This window comes from Anabrus simplex, chromosome 3, assembly GCF_040414725.1.
Source record: "Anabrus simplex isolate iqAnaSimp1 chromosome 3, ASM4041472v1, whole genome shotgun sequence".
NCBI lineage: Eukaryota > Metazoa > Arthropoda > Insecta > Orthoptera > Tettigoniidae > Anabrus > Anabrus simplex.
In genome coordinates, this window is record NC_090267.1 from 92,970,515 (window position 1) to 92,983,044 (window position 12,530).

Genomic DNA, 12,530 nt, shown 5'->3' on the forward strand with positions numbered 1-12,530 from the left:
ACGACACAATAATGAAAGTTGGTTTGCTTTTAGTACATCTCCTTTCCAGACGATTTTGACATTTACTGCATAACTTCCTTGATACATGACGCTCTTGAAATTGTTGATCTTGGCAAACGAACATGTTTAACAACCCGTCACCTTCATGGCTTGATGTACCAATCGACTATCTCAACATGGGTCTCGATTCTCGAATTATATCGTAATAGATAGACAATGTACGACCACCGTATACGAATTTAGTTTGGCCCGTTTGATTCAACACATTCCATGGCCTCCGTTAAACATTTCTGCAATTAAGGTTCCATGCTATCTATTGACATCTGTTTACCTTCCGCTGAAGTAAATACAATATTTATTCAATATTATCTCGTCGTTCTATGACATTTTATTACCGACCGTCACCTAATAAAATACCACGGGGTTCTGAGTTTGAATTCACCGATACCTCCAATTTGCTATCTATCACTTGTTCAACTGAGCGAGGTATTCCATTTACTGACGTACTTGGACGTATTACGACTGGACGTACAATGACTGGACGTATGAGTTCATTAATTTTGCGTTATCATAAGCTTCCAATGTTCTCCCAACTTTAATCCATAGTCATTGGAAGGTTATATTATATATATGCCTGGCCAGGCTTCTAGAAGATACATTTTCTCGTAAATTCTAAAGTGCTTAAGGCCCAGACATTATGTACAGAATATTCTACAGAATTCTTGTCTACCCAGTACCATTCTGGATGTTACAGTGTGTTTCACAATTCTATAGTGGATTTCAAATCATTAATGCCAGGTAATAATAAATTATATAATATTAATTACAGGCTCTTATATTAACTAAACTCATAAATATCTACCTAGGTATATACAGCAAATGTTTCATGACATAACCTAACAAATGATGCGATCGTAAACTAATAGTGATACTAATAAGTGGATGTACATCACAAGCCATAATAATAATCATAATCGTAAAGTAATGATGATAATAATAATAATTTGAGCTCGATACTTGCATTATTTACCAATGGGTGAGAGAATATTGTTTTCATGTTATATCAGTTTATCACACTTGCGTCACACTAAGGATGAAAATCATATATCAGAATATGAAAGTGTTGGTTGCTTAGCAACCCGTTAAGTACAGAATGCATTGAGGCTAGGGTAAACTTTCGCCTGCAGTTATTGGACTGATCATTTAATGATTTGATTTTATGATTAATCAAAGTTGGCTGAACTTGAGAGACCTTTCAATGTGTTATGATTCACCGGCAGGTAATTCCGGAGAGATTAAAAAAAATGAAGCAGATCGGCCCAGTAGATCGAGCGGACGGATTTGCCAAAGCTGTTTTAGTAAACTATTTAATACATAGATTATTATTATTATTATTATTGAATATTGAATTTTCACGACCGCATTGTAATCGAAACAGACTTTCAACGTATTAGGTCGTGTTACGTACATGTAGTACGTGTTGAAGAGATGTTAAGTACAGAACAAAAATGGCCAGCCGGACACCAGTGGGATCCGAACCCACAACCTCCCGATTTCGCGTCGGTTGCTCTACCAATTGAGCTATGGTGGCCTAGGCCATCTTTGTTCTGTTTGAAATGATCTGAGCTACAGGTCTGGCACTGCTGCTAGCACACTGTAGAGTGCGTTTAAGTCGCCCGTTGTGGGGCATGTCAATGAATATTGAATTTTCACGTCCGCATTGTAATCGAAACAGACTTTCAACGTGTTAGGTCGTGTTACGTACATGTAGTACGTGTTGAAGAGATGTTAAGTACAGAACAAATTACCAAAGGGCAGAAAACCCCTAATTACATGGAGCATTTGCTCCCACCTCGTAATGTCAAGCCTCCTAGAGGCATCTTCCACTGGTGTCCGGCTGGCCATTTTTGTTCTATACTTAACATCTCTTCAACACGTACTACATGTACGTAACACGACCTAATACGTTGAAAGTCTGTTTCGTTTACAATGCGGTCGTGAAAATTCAATATTCAATTATTATTATTATTATTATTATTATTATTATTATTATTATTATTATTATTATTATTATTATTACCGTGGTTTGGTGGATCAGCAGAGGTGAAAGAAGGTGTGGGCTGGAATGGGTCTAACTACAAGTCCGAAAGATTAATTTAAAATTTAAATAAAGGTTATATTTTCAACTGATAACAAGATTTAAGACTTTTCACTAGGTGAAATAACAAAGAAAAATCAGGTGCAATGCAACTTTACAAACGAAAGCACAAGTTAAGGGGTTTTTACAATTCTGGGCTACGAGCCCCCAAGTTTAACAAGTTCTGAGCCCTCAGCTCACAACCACAAATTACCAAAGGGCAGAAAACCCCTAATTACATGGAGCATTTGCTCCTACCTCGTAATGTCAAGCCTCCTAGAGGCACCTTCCAAAATACCAGAAAGAGCTGACCGCTCTCAATCTTTCAAGCCTATCAAAAGGCCATAAACGGACTTTACTACAAACTGCCCTCAAGGCACACTTACAAAGAAACAGGGGTATCTTGTACCCATTCTACCGAGCCTTAGTGGACAAATACTAGGTAAATAAAAACGGCCCAAAACGCAAAAGGAATGGAGGCGTGAATTAGCACTCCTAAATACACATTTTAAAACCTAAGTGGCGCTAGGCCGATACACAGGTGCTATTCCCGCACTATATAGGTGACTTTTATAAGAAAATTGTAACACATTAGGAAAGATTAGAAAATCAGTTACGAAAACATAGTCACCTCAAGTAGAAATGAAGGGGAGCTCGAGAGGGTAAAGCACTCTCTATCCCCGATTTACATTTAAAGTAATAAGAAAATGTTTACATAAGGCGGCACTAAGTTACATTTTAAACAGGTAGGATACTTGAAAAGGTTTCGAACCTTCCCCGGGGGTTAAACTGCTGACCAAGAAAGAAATAAAGATGTTAATAGGCCATTACCTTTGCTGAAGAGCTGCTGCTCGAAGGAAGAGGTGAAACCCGCCCCCTGTTATACTTCCATACACTAAGCTAGATGTTGTTGAAGTGGCGAAGAACCGAGAAGATCAGAAGTTTTTAAACCCTCGTGGAAGATTCGAGACCTTTCATGAATAATAAAGACACACCCGCTCAACTTTATTGGGTAGCTAAGAGTTACACACGGAAATTCGAAGAAGAAACCTCCGATAGTTGGAAAATTAATGACAGAAATTACTGATTGGCTAAGTTCAAAACAGGCGGAAAGAAAGCTTAATATTGCCAACCCACAAATGAAAGAACAAAATTTAGTAAAGACCAAAACTTATAAATACAAAATTTCTTCAACAAAAGTTCCTTCACTTCGCACCAGGGTGCATAATCATAGTTTTTGGGTAGAGACATCTGTTAGCGAATGTCCACACTTCTTGATCCATAGAAAACAAAACACGTTGAAATCCACACAGTATAGACAACTTTGTAATCCCAAAATTTATAGTATAGACCTCTTCTGAGAAAACTCATGAATTAATACAGTTCTAAAAGTTCACAGTTTCTCCGGTAGAGGAGGATTTATTGGCGGAAGGTTTAACTTTGCAGCGTAGAGGTGTAATTTAAGGCGGAAAATTCAAGTGTGCGGCGTATAGGTGTACCAACCGGTACAATTATTATTATTATTATTATTATTATTATTATTATTATTATTATTATTATTATTATTATTATTATTATTATTATTATTATTATTATTATTATTATTATTATTATTATTATTATTATTATTATTATTATTATTATTATTATTATTATTATTCAGGCAAAGGTGTCGAAACCTATTCCTATTGATAGGCCTATGTCCTAGTTTTCCTTGGAAACAAGTATGGCACTTTTAAGACAATCTTCAATAGCCACGTGATCGTCCTTCACGGATATGAATCCAGGATATCCCGAAACGATAAGATTCGTGTGAAGCACAAAAGTAAAACGTACATGGGCAGTTTATTATTTTTACCTTCAAACACACAAGAATGTTATCTCAATAAGCTTAGGCTATTACTTGTTGGTTTTAACGTCAGTTTCTTAAACGTTATATTTCTAGCCATGTAATCTACCTTGGAACACTTACCGACGTACAAAGGCAACAACCCAGAAGTGATAAGGCCTGGAGGCGGGTGACTGTTGTTCAAAGGGGTAATACAACGGAATAATCTGTCCCGCTAACAAAAAGTAAAGATGAAAGTCCCTCTGAAAAAACGAAGTAGAAGAAGAATTACCGACTGTAGCAGGGGCGTAACGTTAGGACAATGCAGGCGGGCCCGGTTCTTTAAGGGGACCCGTGGTCTCCTCGCGAAAAAGTAGTTTATATATATATATATTCAGCCTAATGTCACTCTGCACGGAAATGACAAGGGCGATTTATTTATTTATTTATTTATTTATTTATTTATTTATTTATTTATTTATTTATTTATTTATTTATTCAACGGTGCTTAAGCCCCAATTACAGAAAGCATATATTTCATTGTGAGCCTCCGTGGCTCATGCTGCAGCGCGCCGGCCTCTCTCTTCTGGGTTCCATGGTTCAAATCCCGGTCACTCCATGTGAGATTTGTGTTGGACAAAGTGGAGGCGGTACAGGCTTTTCTCCGGGTACTTCGGTTTTCCGTGTCACCTTTCATTGCAGCAACACTCTCCAATATCATTTAATTTCATTCGCCAGTCAGTAAAAAAATATATACTGAATGGAAATTTGTTACAACAATTAAATAACACCAAGCGTGTTTTCAGAATGCCGTTCTATTCTTGAGGTCGCTTACTATAACATGCACTATGCTGACTTTACATAAATCGTCATTTGGACTTAACTGCCAAGAGCTACAATCATCTACAGAAATTGTTTGTCATGGGGAAATTCTCGACTTGAAATCATAATGTGCGTCACAAAGCACTCACTTTGACTCTGACCACCATCCAACCAGTCAGCTCTTCCGGATTGCTAACGGAATCTCATATACAGCCTGCCTCATAAATATCACATTTAATATACAGCCTGCCTCAAAAATTCTTCGCCATCGACAAATATAGTCTGTCTCAAAAATTCTTCTTCATCGCCTATCATCACGGCGGCATTACTCATGAAATACAGGCTTCCTATGCCTTCAACATCTACACAACTATCCTCTCAACATATCATTCCGACACAATCCACTTCTTCCTGTTGAAAAACCGTTCAAACCTTGATGCTCCCATGACGAACAATTTTATAAGAATTTTTCATTCATTTCATTACATCTTTCGGACCTCAAGGACAAATAATATACCGTGATTTTCCATATCACCAACATACACGGTGTCACAAAAATTAACTTCCCACGAATAAATATAACTTTATCAGACTTCACTGGATTTCGAAACGAACGCAAATCTTACTCAACATTTCTGTTAAATACGTGTTTAACATTGAAAAATTTAATCCTGCTCTAAATATTATCAATATTATTATTATTATTATTATTTCGACTAATTTTTTTCTGACCTCATGGGATATCCGAAACTATTGTATTCACCACGACTACATTATCGTCATCACCTTCCTAACTTTAATCAGCTTGAACAATATCTCAAAGAATTTTAGCATATCATTTAAACTTCGCATTTTACAGTTTCTCAACGTGATTTTCACTGCACTGAAGAGTTCCACACGACGACCAGAAATATAACACTTTCGCCTGATCATTATTTAAATACTAATTCGTCACACGCACTGGAAAATTTTATTGGGACAAACAAATTCTATCTACAACATTAATACAAAATACGAGTATAGACAGACCTGCAAAGTAGTCATCTTGGAGTTTCTGGCTACATTTTAGCCAGCTGATCTCAGATTCAGCCGCTCATGACCGTAGAATACATCATCTTCTTATAGATTACTTAAAAATACACAGATTTTACACTCGCTATTAATTAACGACACAAATGACGCACTTTCCTCGCTCTTTGGCAATGCGAACGTACTTCCCTCTCTGCTGGCGAATGCGACTGTCTCCCAGGACTCTGTTCTCGTTCACCCTAATAATAACAGGTGTTTCAAAAGATAACAAAATCAGACCTGGCTCTGACTAGCCTCCAAACCTCCCTTGACTATTTCAAACGCAAAGTGTAATAAAAGGAAATCAGCTACGTATTTTAAGTAGATATCTATGCCTTCATGGTTTTTCGTCGGCGGAAGCTTAGGAAAATTTTATCACCTTCAATTAAATACTCTACTTCAACCATCCACATGAATATATAACATAAGTTATTTTTAAGACACAAATCCCGCACTTTCATGTAGACGAGTGACGTGGGTTCCACCGTCCAGATATCCAGATAGAACGTGTAAAAGTGAGTGGAGGGGATTCCTTTTATACCCTCTGAGAGGACGATACCCTGATTATGAAGCTTGGTGGTGCAATCTTCTAATTCCATATCCGCTGGACCAATCTTCCTAAAATGTATTCCACAAATTCAGACAGAATTATAAATTACTATGGTGTTATTTTTATATTTTCCCCATACTTGCAACGGGCGTAATAAATTTAATTCTGACATGTAACTTCGCGGGCTTTCTTAGGGATTGACCTCGACACGTGCCGCAAATCCGCCAGTGGGGACGCCAACTTTCCTCCAGGCTTAATTTCATTTAAATTCTGTCTTCGTTTAATGTTTGTTAATAATTTCAGTCCTTTATTCCTGGATTTACCATGTCGCCAAAATCTCTCGTTGTGAAGGTTTTTCTTAAATTGATAAATTCGATATCAACCGAAGTATCCCGGCATTTCACGAGAGGGTGGCTAGCTCGTCACGGTGAGTTCTGTTCCCACGGAGGGAGCGAGACTCTTGAAATAAAATATGGCTACTCTCAAAAAAGTTATTTGTAGCCGAAATAAATATCTGAAATTTTTTTCACCGTAGAATTATGGGTTCACCGTCTCTCTCAACACCGCGACACGCTCTATACAAAAGAGCTGCATCAAATAATTACAAACAATGAGAATTGATGCCAAAATATCATATTTTATTTTCAAAATGACACTTTCTTGCTGAGCTGTGCACTTAAGATAATATTATGCATAAATTTTACAGAATATTTAACTGTTATCACACATTTATACGACAACAGCTCATAATGCCAGTAAAAAGTTGTAGTAACAATCACCTCAGTTTCGAACGATCTCTCTTCGCGTGAAGTTGATACCAGGTTTATCAGTTGTACGGCTTGATATTTTTCAAACTTAATTTGAACAGTTTTTTATTTAATTTTGTTCGTAAGTTATATTAAGTCTGCCTTTGCGGTGTAGTGGTTAGTGTGATTAGCTGCCAACCCCGGAGGTTCGGGTTCGATTCCTGGCTCTGTCACGAAATTTTAAAAGTGGTACGAGGGCAGGAACGGGGTCCACACAGCCTCGGGGTAAACTGAGTAGAGGTGGATTCGATTCCCACATCAGCCATCCTGGAAGTGGTTTTCCATGGTTTCCCACTTCTCCTCCAGGAATAATCCCGGGTTTGTAGCACGGACGCTTCCTTCCCTCTTCCTTATCTATCCCTTCCAATCTCCCCATCCCCCCACCACAAAGCCCCTGTGCAGCATAGCAGGTGAGGCCTCCTGGGCGTGGTACTGGTCTTTCTCCGTAGTTGTATCACCGACAATGTCCTTCCCTCTCTGAGTCCGATGGAAAAACTAACCCAACTCGAATTGGTCTTGCATTGACAGCTGTTCGTTTCGAGTGACAATGCAGGGAGCACACTGGAGATTTTGCTACGAGCCTGAAGACTATACGCATGAGCATGGAGATGACGTCATGGTTTATGCACAGATATCTCCATAAGCGAGGAGCACGGTAAGGTACGTGCCTTTCCGTCCACAACTACCCTCAAACACGTAATAGTATTACAGTTGACTACAAGGTTCCGCCGCCTCCCCGGTTACTGTTGGCCACAGCTCGCAGTAGTTACTAATGTATTGCATCGCCGGAAGATTTCGCCAGTAGGTAATTCTCAACAGGGTTCGTAATCACGGGAAGAAGTTTGCTTAACAATATGGGTGGAGAATCGTTTCAATTTCAAATAATTTGAGTACTGGTAAATGTGGTAACTGCACGCACTATTTTTATGCTTGTTGTCATACTTAGGTGTACTTCGTGCTATGTAAATTCAAGAATAGTGTTCGCATCTTTTAATATTCGCTACATTGTAGCAAAGTTGCTGTGAATTTTACTATTACCGAGCTGAGTATCGAACCTGCCAACTTAGGGTCAGAAATCCGTCTGAGCCACTCAGCCCGGCAGTCGTAATTTTAGTTTTGTTGTACACTCCCTGATTAGACTCCAAAAAATGCATCCTCGGTTATAGGGGTCCTACCAAATTATGAGTGGAGAAGCAACCGTACAAGGAACTTTTAGTGAAATGATTTGTTGTGAACTCCCTAAAAATTTTGTCACGAGCTGCCACTGATTGCATTACTTCTACGTGCTGTAATTAAATTTAGATTAAGTTATTCATTCGTTTTACATTTGTATTTCGGCAGGCGGGTCTGTATCACATTCGTTACGGTCCTGGACTGTAGGATTTGAACAATCTTATATCTTTCCTCACCCACATTCAAACCAAAACTTAACGTGTCGATTAACTCCCTTCTTCTTCTTCTTCTTCTCCTTCTTCATGTGTTTACCCTCCAGAGTCGGTTTTTGTTTACCCTCCAGAGTCGGTTCTTTTCTCGGACTCAGCGAGGGATCCGACCTCTACCGCCTCAAGGGCAGCGTCCTGGAGCTTCAGACTTTGGGTCTGGGATACAACTGGGGATGATGACCAGTACTTCGCCCAGGCGGCCTCACCTGCTATGCTGAACAGGGATCTTGCGGTGGGATGGAATGATTGGAAGGGATAGACAAGGAGGATGGAAGGAAGCAGCCGTGGACTTAAGTTAGGTACCATCCCGGCATTTACCTGGAGGAGAAATGGGAAACCACGGAAAACCACTTCGAGGATGGCTGAGGTAGGAATCGAACCCACCTCTACTCAGTCGACCTCCTGAGGCTGAGTGAACTCCGTTCCAGACTTCGTACCTTTTTCCAAATTGCGTGGCAGAGCCGGGAATCGAACCCGGGCCTCCGGGGGTGGCAGCTAATCGCACTAACCACTACACCACAGAGGCGGACGATTAACTCCATGACGTTAAAACGTCTGAACATGAGCGATAGCAGGGCTTCGCGGTTTCATGATAATTAGGCGGAAAGAAACTAACCATGATGAATAAAGTATTTTATAGAATTGTTCACTATAGTGGAAATCCCCCTTGTTAACTATTGTTAATATTTCCTTGAGATAACTTCCCAGCACGTATGTTCCCTCTAAAGACCGGAATTACTGAAGCAGAATGATAAGGCTTGACAACCCACACCTCTATAGTGTTTCCTTGCAGAGTGTTTCCTTGTGTCGACCAGGCGCGCCAACTTCGCGTACGTTCCTATATAATAACAATATTCACAAAAAAAAAAAAAGAGTCTTATGGACGGAGTTTTCAATAATATTCACAAGTATACGGCTGCATGGCTAAATGGTTAGCGTGCTGCCCTTTAGTCACAGGGGTCCCGGGTTCGATTCCTGGAAGGGTCAAAAAAAGGGTCGTCTTCATCATCATTTCATCCTCATCACTACGGACAGGTCGTCTACGGGCGTCATTTCAAAAGACCTGCACCTGGCGAGTCAAACTTATCTTCGGACACTCCAGGCATTTCATTACATACATACATACATACATTATCATTATAGACTGTTATGCCTTTCAGCGTTCAGTCTGCAAGCCTCTGAGAATTTACTAAATGTCGCCACAATCCTCGATTTGCAGCTAGTGTTGTGGCCTCATTTAGTTCTATACCTCTTATCTTTAAATCGTTAGAAACAGAGTCTAACCATCGTCGTCTTGGTCTCCCTCTACTTCTCTTACCCTCCATAACAGAGTTCATTATTCTCCTAGGTAACCTATCCTCCTCCATTCGCCTCACATGACCCCACCACCGAAGCCGGTTTATGCGTACAGCTTCAACCATCGAGTTCATTCCTAAATTATCCTTTACCTCCTCATTCCGAGTACCATCCTGCCATTGTTCCCACCTGTTTGTAACAGCAATCATTCTTGCTACTTTCATGTCTGTTACTTCTAACTTATGAATAAGATATCCTGAGTCCACCCAGCTTTCGCTCCCATAAAGCAAAGTTGGTCTGAAAACAGACCGATGTAAAGATAGTTTCGTCTGGGAGCTGACTTCCTTCTTACAGAATACTGCTGATCGCAACTGCGAGCTCACTGCATTAGCTTTACTACACCTTGATTTAATCTCGCTTACTATATTACCATCCTGGGAAAAAACACAACCTAAATACTTGAAATTATCGACCTGTTCTAGCTTTGTATCACCAATCTGACATTCAATTCTGTTGAATTTCTCACCTACTGACATCAATTTAGTCTTCGAGAGGCTAATTTTCATACCATACTCATTGCACCTATTTTCAAGTTCTAAGATGTTAGACTGCAGGCTTTCGGCACAGTCTGCCATTAAGACCAAGTCGTCAGCATAGGCCAAACTATTTACTACATTTCCACCTAACTGAATCCCTCCCTGCCATTTTATACCTTTCAGCAGATGATCCATGTAAACTACAAACAGCAAAGGTGAAAGATTACAGCCTTGTCTAACTCCTGTAAGTACCCTGAACCAAGAACTCATTCTACCATCAATTCTCACTGAAGCCCAATTGTCAACATAAATGCCTTTGATTGATTTTAATAATCTACCTTTAATTCCATAGTCCCCCAGTATAGCGAACATCTTTTCCCTCGGTACCCTGTCATATGCTTTCTCTAGAACTACGAAACATAAACACAACTGCCTATTCCTCTCGTAGCATTTTTCAGTTACCTGGCGCATACTGAAAATCTGATCCTGACAGCCTCTCTGTGGTCTGAAACCACACTGGTTTTCATCCAACTTCCTTTCAACGACTGATCGCACCCTCCCTTCCAAGATGCCAGTGAATACTTTGCCTGGTATACTAATCAATGAGATACCTAGATAGTTATTGCAATCCTTCCTGTTCCCTTGCTTATAGATAGGTGCAATTACTGCTTTTGTTCAATCTGAAGGTACCTTACCAACACTCCACGCTAATTTTACTACTCTATGAAGCCATTTCATCCCTGCCTTCCCACTATACTTCACCATTTCAGGTCTAATTTCATCTATTCCTGCTGCCTTATGATAATGGAGTTTATTTACTATCCTTTCCACTTCCTCAAGCATAATTTCACCAACATAATTTTCCTCCTCCCCATCAGCTTGGCTGTTTGCAACACCACCATGATGATTTCCTTTTACATTGAGAAGATGTTCAAAATATTCCCTCCACCTCTCCAGTGATTCCCTGGGATCTATTATGAGTTCACCTGAATTACTCAAAACACTGTTCATTTCCTTTTTCAATCCCTTCCTAAGATTCTTTATTACTGTCCAGAAAGGTTTCCCTACTGCTTGACCTAGCCTTTCCAGGTTATTACCAAAATCTTCCCATGACTTCTTTTTGGATTCAACAACTATTCGTTTCGCTCTGTTTCTTTCATCTACGTACAAATCCCTGTCTGCCTCGGCCCTTATTTGGAGCCATTTCTGATAAGCCTTGTTTTTACGTTTACAGGCTGCTCTCACTTCATCATTCCACCAAGATGTTCGCCCTTTCCCATCTTTACACACAGTTGTTCCTAGGCATTCCCTTGCTGTTTCTACTACAGCATCCCTGTAAGCCACCCATTCACTTTCTATATCCTGAACCTGCTTACTGTCTACTGTTCGAAACTTCTCACTAATCATATCCATGTACTTCTGTCTAATTTCCTCGTCCTGGAGATTTTCTACCCTTATTCGTTTGCAGACAGATTTCACTTTCTCTACCCTAGGCCTAGAGATACTACAGATCAGATAGTGGTCTGTATCATCGAAAAATCCCCGAAAAACTCGTACATTCCAAAAAGATTTCCTGAATTCAAAGTCTGTTAAGATATAGTCTATTATGGATCTGGTACCCCTAGCCTCCCATGTGTAGCGGTGAATAGCCTTATGCTTGAAGAATGTATTCGTAACAGCTAAACCCATACTAGCACAGAAGTCCAGCAAACGCTTCCCATTCCCATTAGCTTCCATATCTTCCCCACATTTACCAATCACCCTTTCGTATCCTTCAGTTCTATTCCCAACTCTCGCATTGAAATCGCCCATTAGCACTATTCTATCCTTGCTGTTGACCCTGACCACAATGTCACTCAATGCTTCATAAAACTTGTCAACTTCATCCTCATCTGCACCCTCACATGGTGAATACACAGACACAATCCTTGTCCTAATTCCTCCCACTGACAAATCTACCCACATCATTCTCTCATTTACGTGCCTAACCGAAACTATGTTGCGTGCAATGGTATTCCTGATAAAGAGCCCTACCTCAGACTCTG

The 12,530-nt window shown here is 39.8% G+C and overlaps 1 non-coding gene across 1 annotated transcript; it reads right to left on the reverse strand.

Moving 5' to 3' along the window:
• Positions 1-1,514: 1,514 nt before the first annotated feature.
• On the reverse strand, positions 1,515-1,591 carry TRNAS-CGA (transfer RNA serine (anticodon CGA)). The gene has a single exon. It is a non-coding gene; the product is annotated as a tRNA-Ser (tRNA).
• Positions 1,592-12,530: the final 10,939 nt, after the last annotated feature.